Below are 26,433 nucleotides of genomic sequence, written 5' to 3' on the forward strand. Positions count from 1 at the left end.
CCAAAACAGTGAGTTTATGCACTCTGTGGCATGGAAATCACCTTCCCTGAGACTCTGTAGAATTGATTGCCGTTTCAAAATGCACTGTCAGGTTTTTCTGTCCTCAGGAAAGTACAGAGAGCACAGTCACTGCCAGATAAACACTGCAGAATTTGATACCAGCATTTCCTATGTACAAGACAAATGTCTTGACCAGAGTAGCCACAGCACCCTGTTGGAAATGAGTGTTAGCATGTCAGAGAAGTCTTATAATGCAGTCAATGAAAGATTTGTGAACAGGGTTTAGTTTTGCCCATGCAATTGAGAGCATGAAAGTGTTTGTTTGAGAAAAGAGTTTTGGTGGTCAGGTACTCTTGCCGTTTTTTGGCCAAGTGTGCTTAGCAAAATGCCATCAGCTGCGACTCTGATGGGACTTGAACCCACAACCTTTGAATGACCACATTTGGCAATCTAGAAGTCCAATGCGCTATCCATTGCACCACAGAGCCCACCTGTTTGACCCATGTGTCTCTAAAACTGCGAGATCGCACTTTCTTTGGCAAGGAAATCTAAATCCCCTCGTCTCTGTACAATTGAACATACTTTCAAAAGTAGCTTTCAGGACTTCCTGTCCTTAGGAGGGCCCAGAAAGAACAGTCACTGCCAGATAAGCAATGCTAAGATTTGAAAGCAGGATCTCCTGTTTGCAAGAAAGGTACCTTGTCCAGCTAAGCCACAGGACACTGTTAGAAAAGAGTGTTAGCATATCAGAGCATAATTAAAAAAAACATCCAAGAAAAGATCTGAGAACAGGATTGACTTCTACCCTTGATCAGTGCTGCATATTGTCTTGGGTAGCCGTTTTCTATCAGCTTTCAGAAAAGCACACATTTTATCATTACTCAGTTGCACAACAAAATGCAAAGGCACTGCTGGGATTTGAACCCAGGATCTCCTGTTTACTAGACAGGCGCTTTAACCAACTAAGCCACAGCACCTGTCGCTTGACTTTATGGGAGGGTGACTGTGAGGAGCAAAACATCCAGAAGAGAGGTCATAGTATCGAGTAATAGGTTGTGCTATTGACAGCATGAAGGAAAGTGTTTTGGTTGTCAGATAGCCTTGCCATTTTTAGGCCAAGTGTGATTAGCAAAATGTCAAAAGCTTCAACCTGAATCCAAAACCTTTGAATAGCCATATTTTGCAAAATAGAAGTCTAACGCCCTATCAATTGAACTACAGAACCCACAAAAAGGACAGAGAGCACAGTCACTGCCAGATAAACACTGCACAATTTGATACCAGCATTTCCTATGTACAAGACAAATGTCTTGACCAGAGTAGCCACAGCATTCTGTTGGAAATGAATGTTAGCATGTCAAAGTAGTCTTAGAATGCCACAGCACCTTTATCTAAACTTTCTGGGAGGGTGACTGTGACGAGCAAAACATCCAGAAGAGAGGTCATAGTATCGAGTAATAGGTCGTGCTATTGACAGCATGAAGGAAAGTGTTTTGGTTGTTAGGTAGCCTTGATATTTTTAGGCCAAGTGTGCTTAGCAAAATGACAAAAGCTGCAACCTGAATCCAAAACCTCTGAATAGCCATATTTGGCAAAATAGAAGTCTAGCGCTCTCTCAATTGCACTACAGATCCCCCAAAAAGCACTCCTTTGTGTCCCAAAAACAGTGAGTTTACACACTCTGTGGCATGAAAATCCCCTCGACTCTGTACAATTGAACATACTTTCAAAAGTAGCTTTCAGGACTTCCTGTCCTTAGGAGGGCCCAGAAAGAACAGTCACTGCCAGATAAGCAATGCTAAGATTTGAACGCAGGATCTCCTGTGTGCAAGAAAGGTACCTTGTCCAGCTAAGCCACAGGACACTGTTAGAAAAGAGTGTTAGCATATCAGAGCATAATTAAAAAAAACATCCAAGAAAAGATTTGTGTACAGGATTGACTTCTACCCTTGATCAGTGCTGCATAATGTCTTGAGTAGCCGTTTTCTCTCAGCAATACACACATTTTATCATTACTCAGTTGCACAACACAATGCAAAGGCACAGCTGGGATTTAAACCCAGGATCTCCTGTTTACTAGACAGGCGCTTTAACCAACTAAGCCACAGCAACTGTCGCTTGACTTTATGGGAGGGTGACTGTGAGGAGCAAAACATCTAGAAGAGAGGTCATAGTTTCGAGTAATAGGTCGTGCTATTGACAGCATGAAGGAGTTTGTTTGAGGAAAGTATTTTGGTTGTCAGATAGCCTTGCCATTTTTAGGCCAAGTGTGCTTAGCAAAATGTCAAAAGCTTCAACCTGAATCCAAAACCTTTGAATAGCCATATTTTGCAAAATAGAAGTCTAACGCCCTATCAATTGAACTACAGAACCCACAAAAAGGACAGAGAGCATAGTCACTGCCAGATAAACACTGCAGAATTTGATACCAGCATTTCCTATGTACAAGACAAATGTCTTGACCAGAGTAGCCACAGCATTCTGTTGGAAATGAATGTTAGCATGTCAAAGTAGTCTTAGAAAGCCTCAGCACCTTTATCTAAACTTTCTGGGAGGGTGACTGTGACGAGCAAAACATCCAGAAGAGAGGTCATAGTATCGAGTAATAGGTCGTGCTATTGACAGCATGAAGGAGTTTGTTTGAGGAAAGTGTTTTGGTTGTCAGATAGCCTTGCCATTTTTAGGCCAAGTGTGCTTAGCAAAATGTCAAAAGCTTCAACCTGAATCCAAAACCTTTGAATAGCCATATTTTGCAAAATAGAAGTCTAGCGCTCTATCAATTGCACTACAGAACCCACAAAAAGGACAGAGAGCACAGTCACTGCCAGATAAACACTGCACAATTTGATACCAGCATTTCCTATGTACAAGACAAATGTCTTGACCAGAGTAGCCACAGCACTCTGTTGGAAATGAATGTTAGCATGTCAAAGTAGTCTTAGAATGCCACAGCACCTTTATCTAAACTTTCTGGGAGGGTGACTGTGACGAGCAAAACATCCAGAAGAGAGGTCATAGTATCGAGTAATAGGTCGTGCTATTGACAGCATGAAGGAAAGTGTTTTGGTTGTCAGATTGCCTTGACATTTTTAGGCCAAGTGTGCTTAGCAAAATGACAAAAGCTGGAACCTGAATCCAAAACCTTTGAATAGCCATATTTGGCAAAAATAGAAGTCTAGCGTTCTCTCAATTGCACTACAGAACCCACAAAAAGCACTCTTATAATGCAGTCAATGAATGTTTTGTGAACGGTTTAGTTTGCCCATGCAATTGAGAGCATGAAAGTGTTTGTTTGAGAAAAGAGTTTTGGTGGTCAGGACATTAGTTTTGTTCATATGAAATACTGGTTTCAATTGTTGCAGTGTTTATCTGGCAGTGACTGTGCTCTCTGTCCATTCCTGAGGACAGAAAGTCCTGACGGTGCACTTTGAAACTGCATTCAATTCTACAGAGTCTCAGGGAAGGTGATTTCCATGCCAAAACTCACTGTGTAACAGTGTGTAAACTCACTGTTTTGGGGACACAAAGGGGGGATTTTTGTTGGTTCTTTAAAGTAATTGATAGAGCGCTGAACTTCTGTTTTGCAAAATATGGCATTTGAAAGGTTTTGGATTCAGGTTGCAGCTTTTGTCATTTTGCTAAGCACACTTGGCCAAAATACAACAAGGCTATCTGACCACCAAAACACTACAAACAACACTTCAAACTCACCACCAAAACACCTCAAACAAACTTCTTTATGCTGTCAGTAGCATGACCTATTACTCGATACTATGACATCTCTTTGGATGTTTTGCTCCTCACAGTCACCTTCCCATGAACGTTTTGAATAGAAAGGTGCTGTCTTAGTTGGTTAAAGTTCCTGTCTTGTAACCAGGAGATCCTGTGTTCAAATCCCAGCAGTTCCTTTGCAGTGTGTTGTTCACCTGAGTAACTTTAAAATGTGAGTTTTTCTAAAACTGACCGAAAACGGATACCCAAGAAAATATGCTGCAATGATCAAGGGAAGAAGTCAATCCTGTTCACAAAACTTTTCTTGTATGTATTTTAAAGCTACTCTGATACGTTAACACTCTTTTCCAACAGTATCCTGAGGCTACTCTGGGCAAGACATTAGTTTTGTTCATAGGAAATGCTGGTTTCAATTGTTGCAGTGTTTATCTGGCAGTGACTGTGCTCTCTGTCCATTCCTGAGGACAGAAAGTCCTGATGGTGCATTTTGAAACTGCATTCAATTCTACAGAGTCTCAGGGAAGGTGATTTCCATGCCAAAGAGTGTGTAAACTCACTGTTTTGGGGACACAAAGGAGGACTTTTTGTTGGTTCTGTAGTGTTTTGCAAAATATGGCATTTGAAAGGTTTTGGATTCAGGTTGCAGATTTTGTAACTTTGCTAAGCACAATTGGCCAAAAAACAACAAGGCTATCTGACCACCAAAACACTACAAACAACACTTCAAACTCACCACCAAAACACCTCAAACAAACTTCTTTATGCTGTCAATAGCATGACCTATTGCTCGATACTATGACATCTCTTTGGATGTTTTGCTCCTCGCAGTCACCTTCCCATGAATGCTTTGAATAGAAAGGTGCTGTGGCTTAGTTGGTTAAAGCGCCTGTCTTGTAAACAGGAGAGTCTGGGTTCAAATCCCAGCAGTGCCTTTGCAGTGTGTTGTACACCTCAGTAACTTACAAATGGTAAAATGTGTGTTTTTCTAAAAGCTGACAGAAAACGGGTACCCAAGGAAATATGCTGCATTGATCAAGGGTAGAAGTCAATCCTGTTCACAAAACCTTTCTTGTATGTATTTTAAAGCTACTCTGATATGTTAACACTCTTTTCCAACAGTATCCTGAGGCTACTCTGGCAAGACATTAGTTTTGTTCATAGGAAATGCTGGTTTCAATTGTTGCAGTGTTTATCTGGCAGTGACTGTGCTCTCTGTCCATTCCTGAGGACATAAAGTCCTGACGGTGCATTTTGAAACTGCATTCAATTCTACAGAGTCTCAGGGAAGGTGATTTCCATGCCAAAGAGTGTGTAAACTCACTGTTTTGGGGACACAAAGGAGGACTTTTTGTTGGTTCGGTAGTGCAATTGATAGAGTGCTGAACTTCTGTTTTGCAAAATATGGCATTTGAAAGGTTTTGGATTCAGGTTGCAGCTTTTGTCCTTTTGCTAAGCACACTTGGCCAAAATACAACAAGGCTATCTGACCACCAAAACACTACAAACAACATTTCAAACTCACCACCAAAACACCTCAAACAAACTTCTTTATGCTGTCAATAGCATGACCTATTACTCGATACTATGACATCTCTTTGGATGTTTTGCTCCTCACAGTCACCTTCCCATGAATGCTTTAAACAGAAAGGTGCTGTGGCTTAGTTGGTTAAAGCGCGTGTCTCGTAAACAGGAGATCCTGGGTTCAAATCCCAGCAGTGCCTTTACAGTGTGTTATACACCTGAGTCCCAGCAGTGCCTTTGCAGTGTGTTATACACCTGAGAAACTTTCAAATGGTAAAATGTTTGTTTTTCTAAAAGCTGACAGAAAACGGGTACCCAAGAAAATATGCTTCATTGATCAAAGATAGAAGTCAATCCTTTTCACAAAACCTTTCTTGTATGTATTTTAAAGCTACTCTGATACGTTAACACTCTTTTCCAACAGTATCCTGAGGCTACTCTGGTCAAGACATTAGTTTTGTTCATAGGAAATGCTGGTTTCAATTGTTGCACTGTTTATCTGGCAGTGATTGTGCTCTCTGTCCATTCCTGAGGACAGAAAGTCCTGACGGTGCATTTTGAAACTGCATTCAATTCTACAGAGTCTCAGGAAAGGTGATTTCCATGCCAAAGAGTGTGTAAACTCACTGTTTTGGGGACACAAAGGAGGACTTTTTGTTGGTTCGGTAGTGCAATTGATAGAGCTGAACTTCTGTTTTGCAAAATATGGCATTTGAAAGGTTTTGGATTCAGGTTGCAGCTTTTGTCCTTTTGCTAAGCACACTTGGCCAAAATACAACAAGGCTATCTGACCACCAAAACACTACAAACAACATTTCAAACTCACCACCAAAACACCTCATACAAACTTCTTTATGCTGTCAATAGCATGACCTATTACTCGATACTATGACATCTCTTTGGATGTTTTGCTCCTCACAGTCACCTTCCCATGAATGCTTTAAATAGAAAGGTGCTGTGGCTTAGTTGGTTAAAGCGCCTGTCTTGTAAACAGGAGATCCTGGGTTCAAATCCCAGCAGTGCCTTTGCAGTGTGTTGTTCACCTGAGTAACTTTCAAATGGTAAAATGTGTGTTTCTCTAAAAGCTGACTGAAAACGGGTACCCAAGAAAATATGCTGCATTGATCAAAGGCAGAAGTCAATCCTTTTCACAAAACCTTTCTTGTATGTATTTTAAAGCTACTCTGATATGTTAACACTCTTTTCCAACAGTATCCTGAGGCTACTCTGGTCAAGACATTAGTTTTGTTCATAGGAAATGCTGTTTTCAATTGTTGCAGTGTTTATCTGGCAGTGACTGTGCTCTCTGTCCATTCCTGAGGACAGAAAGTCTTGACGGTGCATTTTGAAACTGCATTCAATTCTACAGAGTCTCAGGGAAGGTGATTTCCATGCCAAAGAGTGTGTAAACTCACTGTTTTGGGGACACAAAGGAGGACTTTTTGTTGGTTCGGTAGTGCAATTGATAGAGCGCGCTGAACTTCTATTTTGCAAAATATGGCATTTGAAAGGTTTTGGATTCAGGTTGCAGCTTTTGTCCTTTTGCTAAGCACACTTGGCCAAAATACAACAAGGCTATCTGACCACCAAAACACTACAAACAACACTTCAAACTCACCACCAAAACACCTCAAACAAACTTCTTTATGCTGTCAATAGCATGCCCTATTACTCGATACTATGACATCTCTTTGGATGTTTTGCTCCTCGCAGTCACCTTCCCATGAATGCTTTAAATAGAAAGGTGCTGTGGCTTAGTTGGTTAAAGCGCGTGTCTCGTAAACAGGAGATCCTGGGTTCAAATCCCAGCAGTGCCTTTACAGTGTGTTATACACCTGAGTCCCAGCAGTGCCTTTGCAGTGTGTTATACACCTGAGAAACTTTCAAATGGTAAAATGTTTGTTTTTCTAAAAGCTGACAGAAAACGGGTACCCAAGAAAATATGCTTCATTGATCAAAGATAGAAGTCAATCCTTTTCACAAAACCTTTCTTGTATGTATTTTAAAGCTACTCTGATACGTTAACACTCTTTTCCAACAGTATCCTGAGGCTACTCTGGTCAAGACATTAGTTTTGTTCATAGGAAATGCTGGTTTCAATTGTTGCACTGTTTATCTGGCAGTGATTGTGCTCTCTGTCCATTCCTGAGGACAGAAAGTCCTGACGGTGCATTTTGAAACTGCATTCAATTCTACAGAGTCTCAGGAAAGGTGATTTCCATGCCAAAGAGTGTGTAAACTCACTGTTTTGGGGACACAAAGGAGGACTTTTTGTTGGTTCGGTAGTGCAATTGATAGAGCTGAACTTCTGTTTTGCAAAATATGGCATTTGAAAGGTTTTGGATTCAGGTTGCAGCTTTTGTCCTTTTGCTAAGCACACTTGGCCAAAATACAACAAGGCTATCTGACCACCAAAACACTACAAACAACATTTCAAACTCACCACCAAAACACCTCATACAAACTTCTTTATGCTGTCAATAGCATGACCTATTACTCGATACTATGACATCTCTTTGGATGTTTTGCTCCTCACAGTCACCTTCCCATGAATGCTTTAAATAGAAAGGTGCTGTGGCTTAGTTGGTTAAAGCGCCTGTCTTGTAAACAGGAGATCCTGGGTTCAAATCCCAGCAGTGCCTTTGCAGTGTGTTGTTCACCTGAGTAACTTTCAAATGGTAAAATGTGTGTTTCTCTAAAAGCTGACTGAAAACGGGTACCCAAGAAAATATGCTGCATTGATCAAAGGCAGAAGTCAATCCTTTTCACAAAACCTTTCTTGTATGTATTTTAAAGCTACTCTGATATGTTAACACTCTTTTCCAACAGTATCCTGAGGCTACTCTGGTCAAGACATTAGTTTTGTTCATAGGAAATGCTGGTTTCAATTGTTGCAGTGTTTATCTGGCAGTGACTGTGCTCTCTGTCCATTCCTGAGGACAGAAAGTCTTGACGGTGCATTTTGAAACTGCATTCAATTCTACAGAGTCTCAGGGAAGGTGATTTCCATGCCAAAGAGTGTGTAAACTCACTGTTTTGGGGACACAAAGGAGGACTTTTTGTTGGTTCGGTAGTGCAATTGATAGAGTGCTGAACTTCTGTTTTGCAAAATATGGCATTTGAAAGGTTTTGGATTCAGGTTGCAGCTTTTGTCCTTTTGCTAAGCACACTTGGCCAAAATACAACAAGGCTATCTGACCACCAAAACACTACAAACAACATTTCAAACTCACCACCAAAACACCTCAAACAAACTTCTTTATGCTGTCAATAGCATGACCTATTACTCGATACTATGACATCTCTTTGGATGTTTTGCTCCTCACAGTCACCTTCCCATGAATGCTTTGAATAGAAAGGTGCTGTCTTAGTTGGTTAAAGTTCCTGTTTTGTAACCAGGAGATCCTGGGTTCAAATCCCAGCAGTTCCTTTGCAGTGTGTTGTTCACCTGAGTAACTTTCAAATGTTAAAATGTGAGTTTTTCTAAAACTTACCGAAAACGGATACCCAAGAAAATATGCTGCATTGATCAAGGGAAGAAGTCAATCCTGTTCACAAAACGTTTCTTGTATGTATTTTAAAGCTACTCTGATACGTTAACACTCTTTTCCAACAGTATCCTGAGGCTACTCTGGGCAAGACATTAATTTTGTTCATAGGAAATGCTGGTTTCAATTGTTGCAGTGTTTATCTGGCAGTGACTGTGCTCTCTGTCCATTCCTGAGGACAGAAAGTCCTGACGGTGCATTTTGAAACTGCATTCAATACTACAGAGTCTCAGGGAAGGTGATTTCCATGCCAAAGAGTGTGTAAACTCACTGTTTTGGGGACACAAAGGAGGACTTTTTGTTGGTTCGGTAGTGCAATTGATAGAGCGCTGAACTTCTATTTTGCAAAATATGGCATTTGAAAGGTTTTGGATTCAGGTTGCAGCTTTTGTCCTTTTGCTAAGCACACTTGGCCAAAATACAACAAGGCTATCTGACCACCAAAACACTACAAACAACACTTCAAACTCACCACCAAAACACCTCAAACAAACTTCTTTATGCTGTCAATAGCATGCCCTATTACTCGATACTATGACATCTCTTTGGATGTTTTGTTCCTCGCAGTCACCTTCCCATGAATGCTTTAAATAGAAAGGTGCTGTGGCTTAGTTGGTTAAAGCGCGTGTCTCGTAAACAGGAGATCCTGGGTTCAAATCCCAGCAGTGCCTTTACAGTGTGTTATACACCTGAGTCCCAGCAGTGCCTTTGCAGTGTGTTATACACCTGAGAAACTTTCAAATGGTAAAATGTTTGTTTTTCTAAAAGCTGACAGAAAACGGGTACCCAAGAAAATATGCTTCATTGATCAAAGATAGAAGTCAATCCTTTTCACAAAACCTTTCTTGTATGTATTTTAAAGCTACTCTGATACGTTAACACTCTTTTCCAACAGTATCCTGAGGCTACTCTGGTCAAGACATTAGTTTTGTTCATAGGAAATGCTGGTTTCAATTGTTGCACTGTTTATCTGGCAGTGATTGTGCTCTCTGTCCATTCCTGAGGACAGAAAGTCTTGACGGTGCATTTTGAAACTGCATTCAATTCTACAGAGTCTCAGGGAAGGTGATTTCCATGCCAAAGAGTGTGTAAACTCACTGTTTTGGGGACACAAAGGAGGACATATTGTTGGTTCTGTAGTGTTTTGCAAAATATGGCATTTGAAAGGTTTTGGATTCAGGTTGCAGATTTTGTAACTTTGCTAAGCACAATTGGCCAAAAAACAACAAGGCTATCTGACCACCAAAACACTACAAACAACACTTCAAACTCACCACCAAAACACCTCAAACAAACTTCTTTATGCTGTCAATAGCATGACCTATTGCTCGATACTATGACATCTCTTTGGATGTTTTGCTCCTCGCAGTCACCTTCCCATGAATGCTTTGAATAGAAAGGTGCTGTGGCTTAGTTGGTTAAAGCGCCTGTCTTGTAAACAGGAGATCCTGGGTTCAAATCCCAGCAGTGCCTTTGCAGTGTGTTGTACACCTCAGTAACTTACAAATGGTAAAATGTGTGTTTTTCTAAAAGCTGACAGAAAACGGGTACCCAAGGAAATATGCTGCATTGATCAAGGGTACAACTCAATCCTGTTCACTAAACTTTTCTTTTATGTATTTTAAAGCTACTCTGATACGTTAACACTCATTTCCAACAGTATCCTGAGGCTACTCTGGGCAAGACATTAGTTTTGTTCATAGGAAATGCTGGTTTCAATTGTTGCAGTGTTTATCTGGCAGTGACTGTGCTCTCTGTCCATTCCTGAGGACAGAAAGTCCTGACGGTGCATTTTGAAACTGCATTCAATTCTACAGAGTCTCAGGGAAGGTGATTTCCATGCCAAAGAGTGTGTAAACTCACTGTTTTGGGGACACAAAGGAGGACTTTTTGTTGGTTCGGTAGTGCAATTGATAGAGCGCTGAACTTCTATTTTGCAAAATATGGCATTTGAAAGGTTTTGGATTCAGGTTGCAGCTTTTGTCCTTTTGCTAAGCACACTTGGCCAAAATACAACAAGGCTATCTGACCACCAAAACACTACAAACAACACTTCAAACTCACCACCAAAACACCTCAAACAAACTTCTTTATGCTGTCAATAGCATGACCTATTACTCGATACTATGACATCTCTTTGGATGTTTTGCTCCTCGCAGTCACCTTCCCATGAATGCTTTGAATAGAAAGGTGCTGTGGCTTAGTTGGTTAAAGCGCCTGTCTCGTAAACAGGAGATCCTGGGTTCAAATCCCAGCAGTGCCTTTGCAGTGTATTATACACCTGAGAAACTTTCAAATGGTAAAATGTTTGTTTTTCTAAAAGCTGACAGAAAACGGGTACCCAAGAAAATATGCTTCATTGATCAAAGATAGAAGTAATCCTTTTCACAAAACCTTTCTTGTATGTATTTTAAATCTACTCTGATACGTTAACACTCTTTTCCAACAGTATCCTGAGGCTACTCTGGTCAAGACATTAGTTTTGTTCATAGGAAATGCTGGTTTCAATTGTTGCAGTGTTTATCTGGCAGTGATTGTGCTCTCTGTCCATTCCTGAGGACAGAAAGTCCTGACGGTGCATTTTGAAACTGCATTCAATTCTACAGAGTCTCAGGAAAGGTGATTTCCATGCCAAAGAGTGTGTAAACTCACTGTTTTGGGGACACAAAGGAGGACTTTTTGTTGGTTCGGTAGTGCAATTGATAGAGCTGAACTTCTGTTTTGCAAAATATGGCATTTGAAAGGTTTTGGATTCAGGTTGCAGCTTTTGTCCTTTTGCTAAGCACACTTGGCCAAAATACAACAAGGCTATCTGACCACCAAAACACTACAAACAACATTTCAAACTCACCACCAAAACACCTCATACAAACTTCTTTATGCTGTCAATAGCATGACCTATTACTCGATACTATGACATCTCTTTGGATGTTTTGCTCCTCACAGTCACCTTCCCATGAACGCCTTGAATAGAAAGGTGCTGTGGCTTAGTTGGTTAAAGCACCTGTCTTGTAAACAGGAGATCCTGGGTTCAAATCCCAGCAGTGCCTTTGCAGTGTGTTGTTCACCTGAGTAACTTTCAAATGGTAAAATGTGTGTTTCTCTAAAAGCTGACTGAAAACGGGTACCCAAGAAAATATGCTGCATTGATCAAAGGCAGAAGTCAATCCTTTTCACAAAACCTTTCTTGTATGTATTTTAAAGCTACTCTGATATGTTAACACTCTTTTCCAACAGTATCCTGAGGCTACTCTGGTCAAGACATTAGTTTTGTTCATAGGAAATGCTGTTTTCAATTGTTGCAGTGTTTATCTGGCAGTGACTGTGCTCTCTGTCCATTCCTGAGGACAGAAAGTCTTGACGGTGCATTTTGAAACTGCATTCAATTCTACAGAGTCTCAGGGAAGGTGATTTCCATGCCAAAGAGTGTGTAAACTCACTGTTTTGGGGACACAAAGGAGGAATGCTTTGAATAGAAAGGTGCTGTGGCTTAGTTGGTTAAAGCGTGTGTCTCGTAAACAGGAGATCCTGGGTTCAAATCCCAGCAGTGCCTTTGCGGTGTGTTATACACCTGAGTCCCAGCAGTGCCTTTGCAGTGTGTTATACACCTGAGAAACTTTCAAATGGTAAAATGTTTGTTTTTCTAAAAGCTGACAGAAAACGGGTACCCAAGAAAATATGCTTCATTGATCAAAGATAGAAGTAATCCTTTTCACAAAACCTTTCTTGTATGTATTTTAAATCTACTCTGATACGTTAACACTCTTTTCCAACAGTATCCTGAGGCTACTCTGGTCAAGACATTAGTTTTGTTCATAGGAAATGCTGGTTTCAATTGTTGCAGTGTTTATCTGGCAGTGATTGTGCTCTCTGTCCATTCCTGAGGACAGAAAGTCCTGACGGTGCATTTTGAAACTGCATTCAATTCTACAGAGTCTCAGGAAAGGTGATTTCCATGCCAAAGAGTGTGTAAACTCACTGTTTTGGGGACACAAAGGAGGACTTTTTGTTGGTTCGGTAGTGCAATTGATAGAGTGCTGAACTTCTGTTTTGCAAAATATGGCATTTGAAAGGTTTTGGATTCAGGTTGCAGCTTTTGTCCTTTTGCTAAGCACACTTGGCCAAAATACAACAAGGCTATCTGACCACCAAAACACTACAAACAACATTTCAAACTCACCACCAAAACACCTCATACAAACTTCTTTATGCTGTCAATAGCATGACCTATTACTCGATACTATGACATCTCTTTGGATGTTTTGCTCCTCACAGTCACCTTCCCATGAATGCTTTGAATAGAAAGGTGCTGTGGCTTAGTTGGTTAAAGCGCCTGTCTTGTAAACAGGAGATCCTGGGTTCAAATCCCAGCAGTGCCTTTGCAGTGTGTTGTTCACCTGAGTAACTTTCAAATGGTAAAATGTGTGTTTCTCTAAAAGCTGACTGAAAACAGGTACCCAAGAAAATATGCTGCATTGATCAAAGGCAGAAGTCAATCCTTTTCACAAAACCTTTCTTGTATGTATTTTAAAGCTACTCTGATATGTTAACACTCTTTTCCAACAGTATCCTGAGGCTACTCTGGTCAAGACATTAGTTTTGTTCATAGGAAATGCTGGTTTCAATTGTTGCAGTGTTTATCTGGCAGTGACTGTGCTCTCTGTCCATTCCTGAGGACAGAAAGTCTTGACGGTGCATTTTGAAACTGCATTCAATTCTACAGAGTCTCAGGGAAGGTGATTTCCATGCCAAAGAGTGTGTAAACTCACTGTTTTGGGGACACAAAGGAGGACATATTGTTGGTTCTGTAGTGTTTTGCAAAATATGGCATTTGAAAGGTTTTGGATTCAGGTTGCAGATTTTGTAACTTTGCTAAGCACAATTGGCCAAAAAACAACAAGGCTATCTGACCACCAAAACACTAAAAACAACACTTCAAACTCACCACCAAAACACCTCAAACAAACTTCTTTATGCTGTCAATAGCATGACCTATTGCTCGATACTATGACATCTCTTTGGATGTTTTGCTCTCGCAGTCACCTTCCCATGAATGCTTTGAATAGAAAGGTGCTGTGGCTTAGTTGGTTAAAGCGCCTGTCTTGTAAACAGGAGATCCTGGGTTCAAATCCCAGCAGTGCCTTTGCAGTGTGTTGTACACCTCAGTAACTTACAAATGGTAAAATGTGTGTTTTTCTAAAAGCTGACAGAAAACGGGTACCCAAGGAAATATGCTGCATTGATCAAGGGTACAACTCAATCCTGTTCACTAAACTTTTCTTTTATGTATTTTAAAGCTACTCTGATACGTTAACACTCATTTCCAACAGTATCCTGAGGCTACTCTGGGCAAGACATTAGTTTTGTTCATAGGAAATGCTGGTTTCAATTGTTGCAGTGTTTATCTGGCAGTGACTGTGCTCTCTGTCCATTCCTGAGGACAGAAAGTCCTGACGGTGCATTTTGAAACTGCATTCAATTCTACAGAGTCTCAGGGAAGGTGATTTCCATGCCAAAGAGTGTGTAAACTCACTGTTTTGGGGACACAAAGGAGGACTTTTTGTTGGTTCGGTAGTGCAATTGATAGAGCTGAACTTCTATTTTGCAAAATATGGCATTTGAAAGGTTTTGGATTCAGGTTGCAGCTTTTGTCCTTTTGCTAAGCACACTTGGCCAAAATACAACAAGGCTATCTGACCACCAAAACACTACAAACAACACTTCAAACTCACCACCAAAACACCTCAAACAAACTTCTTTATGCTGTCAATAGCATGACCTATTACTCGATACTATGACATCTCTTTGGATGTTTTGCTCCTCACAGTCACCTTCCCATGAATGCTTTGAATAGAAAGGTGCTGTGGCTTAGTTGGTTAAAGCGCCTGTCTCGTAAACAGGAGATCCTGGGTTCAAATCCCAGCAGTGCCTTTGCAGTGTGTTATACACCTGAGAAACTTTCAAATGGTAAAATGTTTGCTTTTCTAAAAGCTGACAGAAAACGGGTACCCAAGAAAATATGCTTCATTGATCAAAGATAGAAGTAATCCTTTTCACAAAACCTTTCTTGTATGTATTTTAAATCTACTCTGATACGTTAACACTCTTTTCCAACAGTATCCTGAGGCTACTCTGGTCAAGACATTAGTTTTGTTCATAGGAAATGCTGGTTTCAATTGTTGCAGTGTTTATCTGGCAGTGATTGTGCTCTCTGTCCATTCCTGAGGACAGAAAGTCCTGACGGTGCATTTTGAAACTGCATTCAATTCTACAGAGTCTCAGGAAAGGTGATTTCCATGCCAAAGAGTGTGTAAACTCACTGTTTTGGGGACACAAAGGAGGACTTTTTGTTGGTTCGGTAGTGCAATTGATAGAGCGCTGAACTTCTGTTTTGCAAAATATGGCATTTGAAAGGTTTTGGATTCAGGTTGCAGCTTTTGTCCTTTTGCTAAGCACACTTGGCCAAAATACAACAAGGCTATCTGACCACCAAAACACTACAAACAACATTTCAAACTCACCACCAAAACACCTCATACAAACTTCTTTATGCTGTCAATAGCATGACCTATTACTCGATACTATGACATCTCTTTGGATGTTTTGCTCCTCACAGTCACCTTCCCATGAATGCTTTGAATAGAAAGGTGCTGTGGCTTAGTTGGTTAAAGCGCCTGTCTTGTAAACAGGAGATCCTGGGTTCAAATCCCAGCAGTGCCTTTGCAGTGTGTTGTTCACCTGAGTAACTTTCAAATGGACTAAAATGTGTGTTTTTCTAAAAGCTGACTGAAAACGGGTACCCAAGAAAATATGCTGCATTGATCAAAGGCAGAAGTCAATCCTTTTCACAAAACCTTTCTTGTATGTATTTTAAAGCTACTCTGATATGTTAACACTCTTTTCCAACAGTATCCTGAGGCTACTCTGGTCAAGACATTAGTTTTGTTCATAGGAAATGCTGGTTTCAATTGTTGCAGTGTTTATCTGGCAGTGACTGTGCTCTCTGTCCATTCCTGAGGACAGAAAGTCCTGACGGTGCATTTTGAAACTGCATTCAATTCTACAGAGTCTCAGGGAAGGTGATTTCCATGCCAAAGAGTGTGTAAACTCACTGTTTTGGGGACACAAAGGAGGACTTTTGTTGGTTCGTAGTGCAATTGATAGAGCTGAACTTCTGTTTTGCAAAATATGGCATTTGAAAGGTTTTGGATTCAGGTTGCAGCTTTTGTCCTTTGCTAAGCACACTTGGCCAAAATACAACAAGGCTATCTGACCACCAAAACACTACAAACAACATTTCAAACTCACCACCAAAACACCTCATACAAACTTCTTTATGCTGTCAATAGCATGACCTATTACTCGATACTATGACATCTCTTTGGATGTTTTGCTCCTCACAGTCACCTTCCCATGAATGCCTTGAATAGAAAGGTGCTGTGGCTTAGTTGGTTAAAGCACCTGTCTTGTAAACAGGAGATCCTGGGTTCAAATCCCAGCAGTGCCTTTGCAGTGTGTTGTTCACCTGAGTAACTTTCAAATGGTAAAATGTGTGTTTCTCTAAAAGCTGACTGAAAACGGGTACCCAAGAAAATATGCTGCATTGATCAAAGGCAGAAGTCAATCCTTTTCACAAAACCTTTCTTGTATGTATTTTAAAGCTACTCTGATATGTTAACACTCTTTTCCAACAGTATCCTGAGGCTACTCTGGTCAAGACATTAGTTTTGTTCATAGGAAATGCTGGTTTCAATTGTTGCAGTGTTTATCTGGCAGTGACTGTGCTCTCTGTCCATTCCTGAGGACAGAAAGTCTTGACGGTGCATTTTGAAACTGCATTCAATTCTACAGAGTCTCAGGGAAGGTGATTTCCATGCCAAAGAGTGTGTAAACTCACTGTTTTGGGGACACAAAGGAGGACTTTTGTTGGTTCGGTAGTGCAATTGATAGAGCGCTGAACTTCTGTTTTGCAAAATATGGCATTTGAAAGGTTTTGGATTCAGGTTGCAGCTTTTGTCCTTTTGCTAAGCACACTTGGCCAAAATACAACAAGGCTATCTGACCACCAAAACACTACAAACAACATTTCAAACTCACCACCAAAACACCTCAAACAAACTTCTTTATGCTGTCAATAGCATGACCTATTACTCGATACTATGACATCTCTTTGGATGTTTTGCTCCTCACAGTCACCTTCCCATGAATGCTTTGAATAGAAAGGTGCTGTGGCTTAGTTGGTTAAAGCGCCTGTCTCGTAAACAGGAGATCCTGGGTTCAAATCCCAGCAGTGCCTTTGCAGTGTGTTATACACCTGAGTCCCAGCAGTGCCTTTGCAGTGTGTTATACACCTGAGAAACTTTCAAATGTTTGTTTTTCTAAAAGCTGACAGAAAACGGGTACCCAAGAAAATATGCTTCATTGATCAAAGATAGAAGTAATCCTTTTCACAAAACCTTTCTTGTATGTATTTTAAATCTACTCTGATACGTTAACACTCTTTTCCAACAGTATCCTGAGGCTACTCTGGTCAAGACATTAGTTTTGTTCATAGGAAATGCTGGTTTCAATTGTTGCAGTGTTTATCTGGCAGTGATTGTGCTCTCTGTCCATTCCTGAGGACAGAAAGTCCTGACGGTGCATTTTGAAACTGCATTCAATTCTACAGAGTCTCAGGAAAGGTGATTTCCATGCCAAAGAGTGTGTAAACTCACTGTTTTGGGGACACAAAGGAGGACTTTTTGTTGGTTCGGTAGTGCAATTGATAGAGCGCTGAACTTCTGTTTTGCAAAATATGGCATTTGAAAGGTTTTGGATTCAGGTTGCAGCTTTTGTCCTTTTGCTAAGCACACTTGGCCAAAATACAACAAGGCTATCTGACCACCAAAACACTACAAACAACATTTCAAACTCACCACCAAAACACCTCATACAAACTTCTTTATGCTGTCAATAGCATGACCTATTACTCGATACTATGACATCTCTTTGGATGTTTTGCTCCTCACAGTCACCTTCCCATGAATGCTTTGAATAGAAAGGTGCTGTGGCTTAGTTGGTTAAAGTGCCTGTCTTGTAAACAGGAGATCCTGGGTTCAAATCCCAGCAGTGCCTTTGCAGTGTGTTGTTCACCTGAGTAACTTTCAAATGGTAAAATGTGTGTTTCTCTAAAAGCTGACTGAAAACAGGTACCCAAGAAAATATGCTGCATTGATCAAAGGCAGAAGTCAATCCTTTTCACAAAACCTTTCTTGTATGTATTTTAAAGCTACTCTGATATGTTAACACTCTTTTCCAACAGTATCCTGAGGCTACTCTGGTCAAGACATTAGTTTTGTTCATAGGAAATGCTGGTTTCAATTGTTGCAGTGTTTATCTGGCAGTGACTGTGCTCTCTGTCCATTCCTGAGGACAGAAAGTCTTGACGGTGCATTTTGAAACTGCATTCAATTCTACAGAGTCTCAGGGAAGGTGATTTCCATGCCAAAGAGTGTGTAAACTCACTGTTTTGGGGACACAAAGGAGGACATATTGTTGGTTCTGTAGTGTTTTGCAAAATATGGCATTTGAAAGGTTTTGGATTCAGGTTGCAGATTTTGTAACTTTGCTAAGCACAATTGGCCAAAAACAACAAGGCTATCTGACCACCAAAACACTACAAACAACACTTCAAACTCACCACCAAAACACCTCAAACAAACTTCTTTATGCTGTCAATAGCATGACCTATTGCTCGATACTATGACATCTCTTTGGATGTTTTGCTCCTCGCAGTCACCTTCCCATGAATGCTTTGAATAGAAAGGTGCTGTGGCTTAGTTGGTTAAAGCGCCTGTCTTGTAAACAGGAGATCCTGGGTTCAAATCCCAGCAGTGCCTTTGCAGTGTGTTGTACACCTCAGTAACTTACAAATGGTAAAATGTGTGTTTTTCTAAAAGCTGACAGAAAACGGGTACCCAAGGAAATATGCTGCATTGATCAAGGGTACAACTCAATCCTGTTCACTAAACTTTTCTTTTATGTATTTTAAAGCTACTCTGATACGTTAACACTCATTTCCAACAGTATCCTGAGGCTACTCTGGGCAAGACATTAGTTTTGTTCATAGGAAATGCTGGTTTCAATTGTTGCAGTGTTTATCTGGCAGTGACTGTGCTCTCTGTCCATTCCTGAGGACAGAAAGTCCTGACGGTGCATTTTGAAACTGCATTCAATTCTACAGAGTCTCAGGGAAGGTGATTTCCATGCCAAAGAGTGTGTAAACTCACTGTTTTGGGGACACAAAGGAGGACTTTTTGTTGGTTCGGTAGTGCAATTGATAGAGCTGAACTTCTATTTTGCAAAATATGGCATTTGAAAGGTTTTGGATTCAGGTTGCAGCTTTTGTCCTTTTGCTAAGCACACTTGGCCAAAATACAACAAGGCTATCTGACCACCAAAACACTACAAACAACACTTCAAACTCACCACCAAAACACCTCAAACAAACTTCTTTATGCTGTCAATAGCATGACCTATTACTCGATACTATGACATCTCTTTGGATGTTTTGCTCCTCGCAGTCACCTTCCCATGAATGCTTTGAATAGAAAGGTGCTGTGGCTTAGTTGGTTAAAGCGCCTGTCTCATAAACAGGAGATCCTGGGTTCAAATCCCAGCAGTGCCTTTGCAGTGTGTTATACACCTGAGTCCCAGCAGTGCCTTTGCAGTGTGTTATACACCTGAGAAACTTTCAAATGGTAAAATGTTTGTTTTTCTAAAAGCTGACAGAAAACGGGTACCCAAGAAAATATGCTTCATTGATCAAAGATAGAAGTCAATCCTTTTCACAAAACCTTTCTTGTATGTATTTTAAATCTACTCTGATACGTTAACACTCTTTTCCAACAGTATCCTGAGGCTACTCTGGTCAAGACATTAGTTTTGTTCATAGGAAATGCTGGTTTCAATTGTTGCAGTGTTTATCTGGCAGTGATTGTGCTCTCTGTCCATTCCTGAGGACAGAAAGTCCTGACGGTGCATTTTGAAACTGCATTCAATTCTACAGAGTCTCAGGAAAGGTGATTTCCATGCCAAAGAGTGTGTAAACTCACTGTTTTGGGGACACAAAGGAGGACATATTGTTGGTTCTGTAGTGTTTTGCAAAATATGGCATTTGAAAGGTTTTGGATTCAGGTTGCAGATTTTGTAACTTTACTAAGCACAATTGGCCAAAAAACAACAAGGCTATCTGACCACCAAAACACTACAAACAACACTTCAAACTCACCACCAAAACACCTCAAACAAACTTCTTTATGCTGTCAATAGCATGACCTATTGCTCGATACTATGACATCTCTTTGGATGTTTTGCTCCTCGCAGTCACCTTCCCATGAATGCTTTGAATAGAAAGGTGCTGTGGCTTAGTTGGTTAAAGCGCCTGTCTTGTAAACAGGAGATCCTAGGTTCAAATCCCAGCAGTGCCTTTGCAGTGTTGTACACCTCAGTAACTTACAAATGGTAAAATGTGTGTTTCTCTAAAAGCTGACAGAAAACGGGTACCCAAGGAAATATGCTGCATTGATCAAGGGTAGAAGTCAATCCTGTTCACAAAACCTTTCTTGTATGTATTTTAAAGCTACTCTGATATGTTAACACTCTTTTCCAACAGTATCCTGAGGCTACTCTGGTCAAGACATTAGTTTTGTACATAGGAAATGCTGGTTTCAATTGTTGCAGTGTTTATCTGGCAGTGACTGTGCTCTCTGTCCATTCCTGAGGACAGAAAGTCCTGACGGTGCATTTTGAAACTGCATTCAGTTCTACAGAGTCTCAGGGAAGGTGATTTCCATGCCAAAGAGTGTGTAAACTCACTGTTTTGGGGACACAAAGGAGGACTTTTTGTCGGTTCTGTAGTGCAATTGATAGAGCGCTGAACTTCTGTTTTGCAAAATATGGCATTTCAAAGGTTTTGGATTCAGGTTGCGGCTTTTGTCCTTTTGCTAAGCACACTTGGCCAAACTACAACAAGGCTATCTGACCACCAAAACACTATAAACAACACTTCAAACTCACCACCAAAACACCTCAAACAAACTTCTTTATGCTGTCAATAGCATGACCTATTACTCGATACTATGACATCTCTTTGGATGTTTTGCTCCTCGCAGTCACCTTCCCTTAGTTGGTTAAAGTGCCTGTCTTGTAAACAGGAGATCTTGGGTTCAAATCCCACCAGTGCTTTTGCAGTGTGTTGTACACCTGAGTAACTTTCAAATGGTAAAATGTGTGTTTTTCTAAAAGCTGACAGAAAACGGGTACCCAAGAAAATATGCTGCATTGATCAAGGGTAGAAGTCAATCCTGTTCACAAAACTTTTCTTTATGTATTTTAAAGCTACTCTGATATGTTAACACTCTTTTCCAACAGTATCCTGAGGCTACTCTGGTCAAGACATTAGTTTTGTTCATAGGAAATGCTGGTTTCAATTGTTGCAGTGTTTATCTGGCAGTGACTGTGCTCTCTGTCCATTCCTGAGGACAGAAAGTCCTGACGGTGCATTTTGAAACTGCATTCACTGCAAAAAATGAAATCTTGCCGAGTTAAAAAATCTTAAAATAAGGCAAGAATTCTTTTTTTTTTTCTTCTAAGATAAATTAACTAGCCTAGAACTAAAAGCAAAAGATTATTTTGCTTGTTTTGAGAAAATATAACTTGAATTTTCTTACTAAGAAAAAAATGCCAATTTTGGTGATTTCTTTAAATGAATTACAGTTTTTTACGATTGCTATGACAGATTTTTCAATACTTTTAACAATTTTCCAAAACTCTTAACACAGTTAGCACTACATCCGTCTGTGTAAGCTATACTATTAACACATTTCTTGTTGCTTTAACACAAAATGCATACAATTAACACAAATTTAAAATGCTTGAACTTCTTTTACACACAAGCTCAACCAAGACCAAAACAATGTAATTTTACAGTCAAATTTACAAATGCTTTCACACTGTATGTCAGAACAGATAACATCATGTTCTAAACATAACTTATGTAGGCTAAAGTCAAAGTGAACAGCTGTTCATATTGTGAATTGAAACACAAATATATTCCCTGTATCTTATTCCATTGCTAATGAGAAACAGCTTATTGAAGTTATGCAAATATATAAATCACAGCTGATTCCCATCTAGGAAGCACACTCAGGTGTTGAGGTTCTTTCAATCGCATGATCATATGTTTTAAAAGAGGACTCTTTGGGCTGATCTTGTGTGGAAAAGGAACAATATAGAGCAACACAAAGAAAGAAAGAAAGAAAGAAAGAAAGAAAGAAAGAAAGAAAAAAAAAATGCTTGCACGAGGGAGAGGAAGACGAGTACCAGGACAAGGGAGAGGAGTGGGGCAAGGGCAAGGGAGAAGAGTGGGGCAAGGACAAGGGAGAGGAGTGGGGCAAGGTAGAGGAGTTAGAATGCGTGGTGGCGCTCAAAGAAGGACCAGAGCTAGGGTAACTGATCAAATAAGAGCTACTATCATTGACCATGTCATAAACCACGGGCTATCATACAGAGTAGCTGGTGAACGAGTACAGCCAAATCTCAGCCGGGACACAGTGGCATCCATTGTCCGTATTTTCAGAGAAACCAACAGGTAGGATATTGCTTCTCCTACAGCAAAGTGTAAATAATTTTACCATTTATTAGAGTGACTGTATGCCTCCGGTCTCTAAAATGTAACTGTATTTTGTCCCTCTTAGGATTCAACGTCTGCCTCCCTCAGGGGGCAGAGGAAAGCTCCTGAATGAAGAACAGGAACTTGCTATTGTCAACATGGTGATTGCTGACAATTAAATAAAACTGAAGGACATTCAGTCCAGAGTTGTAGAGGACAACCTTGTCTTTGGGAACATTGCAGCAATCAGCATAACATCCATTTCTCGGACTCTAGCTAAACACAGAGTTCGAATGAAACAACTATACAAAGTTCCTTTTGAAAGGAACAGTGAGCGCATCAAAGAACTCCGTCACCAATACGTCCAGGTAAGGTTATGCAATACAGTCATTACTGTACTATACACAGTGTGTTTTGCAGTAAACTACTCTATAAACCTGGAGTACATTAGGACATACAGTAGATATACAGCAAAGCATTTACATACACTGTGTCTAATTACTTTCAGAGAGTCATGGAGTTGGAGACCAATCAAGTCCCACATGAAATTATTTATGTTGACGAGGCTGGCTTCAACTTAGCAAAAAGGCGTCGCCGTGGGAGAAACATAATTGGCAAAAGGGCCACAGTTACCGGGCCAGAGAGGAGCCAACATTACCATGTGTGCCGCAATCTCCAACAACGGTGCACTCCTGCATAAATGTGAGATTGGCCCCTACAACACAGACCGCCTTCTCCTGTTTTTAGAAGACCTGCACGAAAGACTGGTGCCAGAGGTAGAAAGGGGACAGGTGGGAGACCACTTGCCAATATATGTGATCATATGGGACAATGTGGCATTCCACCATTCCCGTGCAGTCACAGCCTGGTTTGACGACCATCCAAGGATGATGTCCCATTTCCTTGCCCCTTACTCCCCTTTCCTCAACCCCATTGAGGAGTTTTTCTCAGCCTGGAGATGGAAGGTTTTTGACCATCGTCCACATGACCAAATGTCCCTCCTGGATGCAATGGATGCTGCATGCCAAGACATCACAGCTGAACACTGCCAGGGGTGGATAAGGCATGCCAAAAGATTCTTCCCACGATGCCTTGCCAGAGAAGATATCAGGTGTGATGTGGATGAGAACATGTGGCCAAATGCAGAAGACCGGGAAGATTAGAAGATTACTTTGTTTTTTAAATTATTATTCCATTATTATATATCTTGCAGCAATGTCCTTTTGCAAATAAAGTCTTTACTGCAGCAATTCTGTCTGTCTTTTTTTTTCAGAAACTGTACATTCTATAAAGCTACTCTGAGATGGTCATTAATTTTTTGTATTGAAGTTCTGCAGCAAAAGAAACAAAATGCATGCATTTACTAAACCCAACAAAACAAAAATGTAGAGAGGCATCAAAAGAAACTACAGTGCAAAACACAATCTATGATCAATACAATATACTGTCTATTGTATAAGGGCAGACCTGACACATAAAATAATGCAGTTTCTGTAATTTTAGCTGATGATAGTGTTTTTTTGTCATTGTGTTATGATTGACTAAGTGTTCCTGTTGGAGGAGAACATGTGTTAGTGTTTTGAATAATTATTGATTTTGAAACATGTTTGCAGTGTTTTGTTAGACATAGTGTATTGTGTTAGTGTATTATTGTATTTTGAAAATTTGTTTTGGAGTTTAGTTTACAATGTGTGATTTTGAGCATGAAATTAACCGTTTTGCCAATTGTGTGTTTTAGGTGTGTTGGTGCGTTAAGAGTTTAGGAAACTTGTTAAATGTATTGAAAAAACTGTCATAGCGATTGGAAAAAACTGTAAGTATTTTTTTAAAGTGTATGGTATATTTTGACACAGTCTATCCTAGAATAAGAAATTTCAAGCCATATTTTCTTATTTTAAGAGCACAACGTTTCTTATTTTGAGAAAACAATGTTAGCACATTCAGACAAAGATCTTTTTTTTTTTTGTTTCCTACTTTACATTGAATGAATGCATGAGGCATTTATATAGCGCTTTCATATTGCACATAGCACTACTGTACACCCAAAGCGCTTTACAATCATATCAGGGGATCTCTCCTCGACCACCACCAGTGTGCAGCATCCACTGGGATGATGCGACGGCAGCCACAGTACAACAGCACCACACCAGAGAGGAGAGAGAGTGATAAAGCCAATTTTATTGAGTTTGATAAATAAAATTGATAAAGCCAACATTATTTAGTTTGAACCATAACATTTTATTCGGTGCTGAATAAACTGTCAATTTATAGAGACAACATCTTGTACACCAAACAGTATCCAGTAACTTCATTTTAAAAGATTATTTCACCCCAAAATGAAAATTTCCTGAATTTACTCACCCCAATGCCATCCAAGATGTTCATGTCTTTCTTTCTTCAGTGGAAAATAAATTAAGTTTGAGGAAAACGTTTTAGGATTTTTCTACACACAATAGACTTCCACTGAAGAAAGAAAGACATGAACATCTTGGATGGCATTTGGGTGAGTAAATTTTCATTTTGGGGTGAACTAATCCTTTAACAATAGCCAAGTACACACAAGGTGCTAAACATTAATTTTTAGCTAAATGTCTTCTCTTTTAGATCAGTACAACCAGTAAGTAAAGTAAAATAAAAATAAATAAATACAAAAACAAGAAGAGAGGAAACTGACTGTGCTTTCCCTTTACTTTTCTTTGTTTTCCAGTAAATTAGCAGTCAGTGGCGCACTTGTAAATCTCACACACATCTCTGAGATAATACTTGATATTTTGACAACTCTCAAACATCTGATTGTGTTTAACCAAGGACTTGCAAACATTCTTGAAATTTAACTTGGAAGACCACTGTTTGAAAAAACAGTGTTTAGATTCAAATCGCATACACATGTGTCTGACCATTGGATCTAAATCTTTAATCTGTTCAGGAATATGTATCAAATAATGTTGCTTTGGTGTTATATTGTTCTCGGGAAATAACCTTTTCACATTGCTCAAATGTTGCTTAATAAGCAACTCAAGCTTTGCTGTAGTGGCCAACGCAATAACTGGTGCAAATAAGATCTGAACAATCTCTATTAACTCAATAATCACTTGAAAGTATTCTTTTCTTTCACAGCTGTCCAACATGAATGGCAGGATCTTCAATATGACAAGCATTTGCCCAGCTGATTGCTTTAGTCTGTTGTCATTTGATGATAACGTGGTGACAGTAATAGGGCAAGGTCTATCTCGGACATCAGTTGAGTATGGGTATCCTAGAATAGCACTGTTAAATGTGTCCAGTTCCAGCTGCCCTGATAGCACCAGATGTTTAAGTACAGTTTTAACTTCCAGTGGTGCCACACCTTCTAATATCACATGCGTAATGTCCTGAGGTGTTTGCCTGATGAGATCAAAGGCTGGAAAATCAATCAGTTTGCTTTTCCTATTAATTCCATAAGTGGTTTTCAAACTGCTTCTCAGTTTAATAAATCATATTTTTACTCCATTCCCATATGTGCCTGTCCCGCCAAAAGCAACCAGAAGAAATGAAGTGATTCAAACTTTTAATCCCAATCAAGGCAGCGGAATATTCCATTGGATATAAAATAGGTGAAATAATAAAGCATTATTCCTTTACAGTTTTTAAATGTTGTACTCGGGGAAGGTATATTAAGAAGAAAAAACACCAAATTTAAATATAATATTTTGAAATGTTAAAAATATTATAATTGAACAGGTTTTATATGTCTATGGTTTTAAACCCTACGGATGAAGCATAATGGAACCGCCCTTAAATTTACGTCACTGGACCGAACGACCGTTACCTCTTGTACCAGTTTCGCGGTTTTCACAATTTTGAGCGCTTGAAGTTAAGTAAGTAAGAACAATTTTTTATTTGTTAATCAAATCATTTAGTTTTGTATGAATGTAAGAAAGAAAGATATACGTTCTGATAATTAGCGTGTACAAATAGTGAGTTCGAAATATGACATTGTAG

At 39.8% G+C, this 26,433-nt stretch overlaps 23 non-coding genes across 23 annotated transcripts; 20 read left to right on the forward strand and 3 right to left on the reverse strand.

The window, feature by feature from the left end:
• Positions 1-398: 398 nt before the first annotated feature.
• Positions 399-488, reverse strand: trnar-ucu (transfer RNA arginine (anticodon UCU)). The gene is given in 2 exon segments: positions 399-434; positions 452-488. It is a non-coding gene; the product is annotated as a tRNA-Arg (tRNA).
• Positions 489-903: 415 nt separating this feature from the next.
• Positions 904-977, reverse strand: trnat-agu (transfer RNA threonine (anticodon AGU)). Its single transcript has one exon. It is a non-coding gene; the product is annotated as a tRNA-Thr (tRNA).
• A 1,061-nt stretch (positions 978-2,038) lies between these two features.
• Positions 2,039-2,112, reverse strand: trnat-agu (transfer RNA threonine (anticodon AGU)). The gene has a single exon. It is a non-coding gene; the product is annotated as a tRNA-Thr (tRNA).
• A 2,478-nt stretch (positions 2,113-4,590) lies between these two features.
• trnat-ugu (transfer RNA threonine (anticodon UGU)) lies at positions 4,591-4,664 on the forward strand. The gene has a single exon. It is a non-coding gene; the product is annotated as a tRNA-Thr (tRNA).
• A 715-nt stretch (positions 4,665-5,379) lies between these two features.
• On the forward strand, positions 5,380-5,453 carry trnat-cgu (transfer RNA threonine (anticodon CGU)). The gene has a single exon. It is a non-coding gene; the product is annotated as a tRNA-Thr (tRNA).
• Positions 5,454-6,204: 751 nt separating this feature from the next.
• trnat-ugu (transfer RNA threonine (anticodon UGU)) lies at positions 6,205-6,278 on the forward strand. The gene has a single exon. It is a non-coding gene; the product is annotated as a tRNA-Thr (tRNA).
• Positions 6,279-6,996: 718 nt separating this feature from the next.
• On the forward strand, positions 6,997-7,070 carry trnat-cgu (transfer RNA threonine (anticodon CGU)). The gene has a single exon. It is a non-coding gene; the product is annotated as a tRNA-Thr (tRNA).
• A 751-nt stretch (positions 7,071-7,821) lies between these two features.
• On the forward strand, positions 7,822-7,895 carry trnat-ugu (transfer RNA threonine (anticodon UGU)). The gene has a single exon. It is a non-coding gene; the product is annotated as a tRNA-Thr (tRNA).
• A 1,503-nt stretch (positions 7,896-9,398) lies between these two features.
• Positions 9,399-9,472, forward strand: trnat-cgu (transfer RNA threonine (anticodon CGU)). Its single transcript has one exon. It is a non-coding gene; the product is annotated as a tRNA-Thr (tRNA).
• Positions 9,473-10,200: 728 nt separating this feature from the next.
• trnat-ugu (transfer RNA threonine (anticodon UGU)) lies at positions 10,201-10,274 on the forward strand. The gene has a single exon. It is a non-coding gene; the product is annotated as a tRNA-Thr (tRNA).
• Positions 10,275-10,990: 716 nt separating this feature from the next.
• Positions 10,991-11,064, forward strand: trnat-cgu (transfer RNA threonine (anticodon CGU)). The gene has a single exon. It is a non-coding gene; the product is annotated as a tRNA-Thr (tRNA).
• Positions 11,065-11,777: 713 nt separating this feature from the next.
• trnat-ugu (transfer RNA threonine (anticodon UGU)) lies at positions 11,778-11,851 on the forward strand. Its single transcript has one exon. It is a non-coding gene; the product is annotated as a tRNA-Thr (tRNA).
• Positions 11,852-12,280: 429 nt separating this feature from the next.
• Positions 12,281-12,354, forward strand: trnat-cgu (transfer RNA threonine (anticodon CGU)). Its single transcript has one exon. It is a non-coding gene; the product is annotated as a tRNA-Thr (tRNA).
• A 752-nt stretch (positions 12,355-13,106) lies between these two features.
• trnat-ugu (transfer RNA threonine (anticodon UGU)) lies at positions 13,107-13,180 on the forward strand. The gene has a single exon. It is a non-coding gene; the product is annotated as a tRNA-Thr (tRNA).
• A 690-nt stretch (positions 13,181-13,870) lies between these two features.
• On the forward strand, positions 13,871-13,944 carry trnat-ugu (transfer RNA threonine (anticodon UGU)). Its single transcript has one exon. It is a non-coding gene; the product is annotated as a tRNA-Thr (tRNA).
• A 714-nt stretch (positions 13,945-14,658) lies between these two features.
• Positions 14,659-14,732, forward strand: trnat-cgu (transfer RNA threonine (anticodon CGU)). The gene has a single exon. It is a non-coding gene; the product is annotated as a tRNA-Thr (tRNA).
• A 715-nt stretch (positions 14,733-15,447) lies between these two features.
• On the forward strand, positions 15,448-15,521 carry trnat-ugu (transfer RNA threonine (anticodon UGU)). Its single transcript has one exon. It is a non-coding gene; the product is annotated as a tRNA-Thr (tRNA).
• A 713-nt stretch (positions 15,522-16,234) lies between these two features.
• Positions 16,235-16,308, forward strand: trnat-ugu (transfer RNA threonine (anticodon UGU)). The gene has a single exon. It is a non-coding gene; the product is annotated as a tRNA-Thr (tRNA).
• A 715-nt stretch (positions 16,309-17,023) lies between these two features.
• On the forward strand, positions 17,024-17,097 carry trnat-cgu (transfer RNA threonine (anticodon CGU)). The gene has a single exon. It is a non-coding gene; the product is annotated as a tRNA-Thr (tRNA).
• Positions 17,098-17,841: 744 nt separating this feature from the next.
• Positions 17,842-17,915, forward strand: trnat-ugu (transfer RNA threonine (anticodon UGU)). Its single transcript has one exon. It is a non-coding gene; the product is annotated as a tRNA-Thr (tRNA).
• A 690-nt stretch (positions 17,916-18,605) lies between these two features.
• On the forward strand, positions 18,606-18,679 carry trnat-ugu (transfer RNA threonine (anticodon UGU)). The gene has a single exon. It is a non-coding gene; the product is annotated as a tRNA-Thr (tRNA).
• Positions 18,680-19,393: 714 nt separating this feature from the next.
• trnam-cau (transfer RNA methionine (anticodon CAU)) lies at positions 19,394-19,467 on the forward strand. The gene has a single exon. It is a non-coding gene; the product is annotated as a tRNA-Met (tRNA).
• Positions 19,468-20,195: 728 nt separating this feature from the next.
• On the forward strand, positions 20,196-20,269 carry trnat-ugu (transfer RNA threonine (anticodon UGU)). The gene has a single exon. It is a non-coding gene; the product is annotated as a tRNA-Thr (tRNA).
• The last annotated feature ends 6,164 nt before the right edge of the window (positions 20,270-26,433 follow it).

The sequence above is a fragment of the Xyrauchen texanus genome, chromosome 38 (genome assembly GCF_025860055.1).
Source record: "Xyrauchen texanus isolate HMW12.3.18 chromosome 38, RBS_HiC_50CHRs, whole genome shotgun sequence".
Taxonomy (NCBI): Eukaryota; Metazoa; Chordata; class Actinopteri; order Cypriniformes; family Catostomidae; genus Xyrauchen; species Xyrauchen texanus.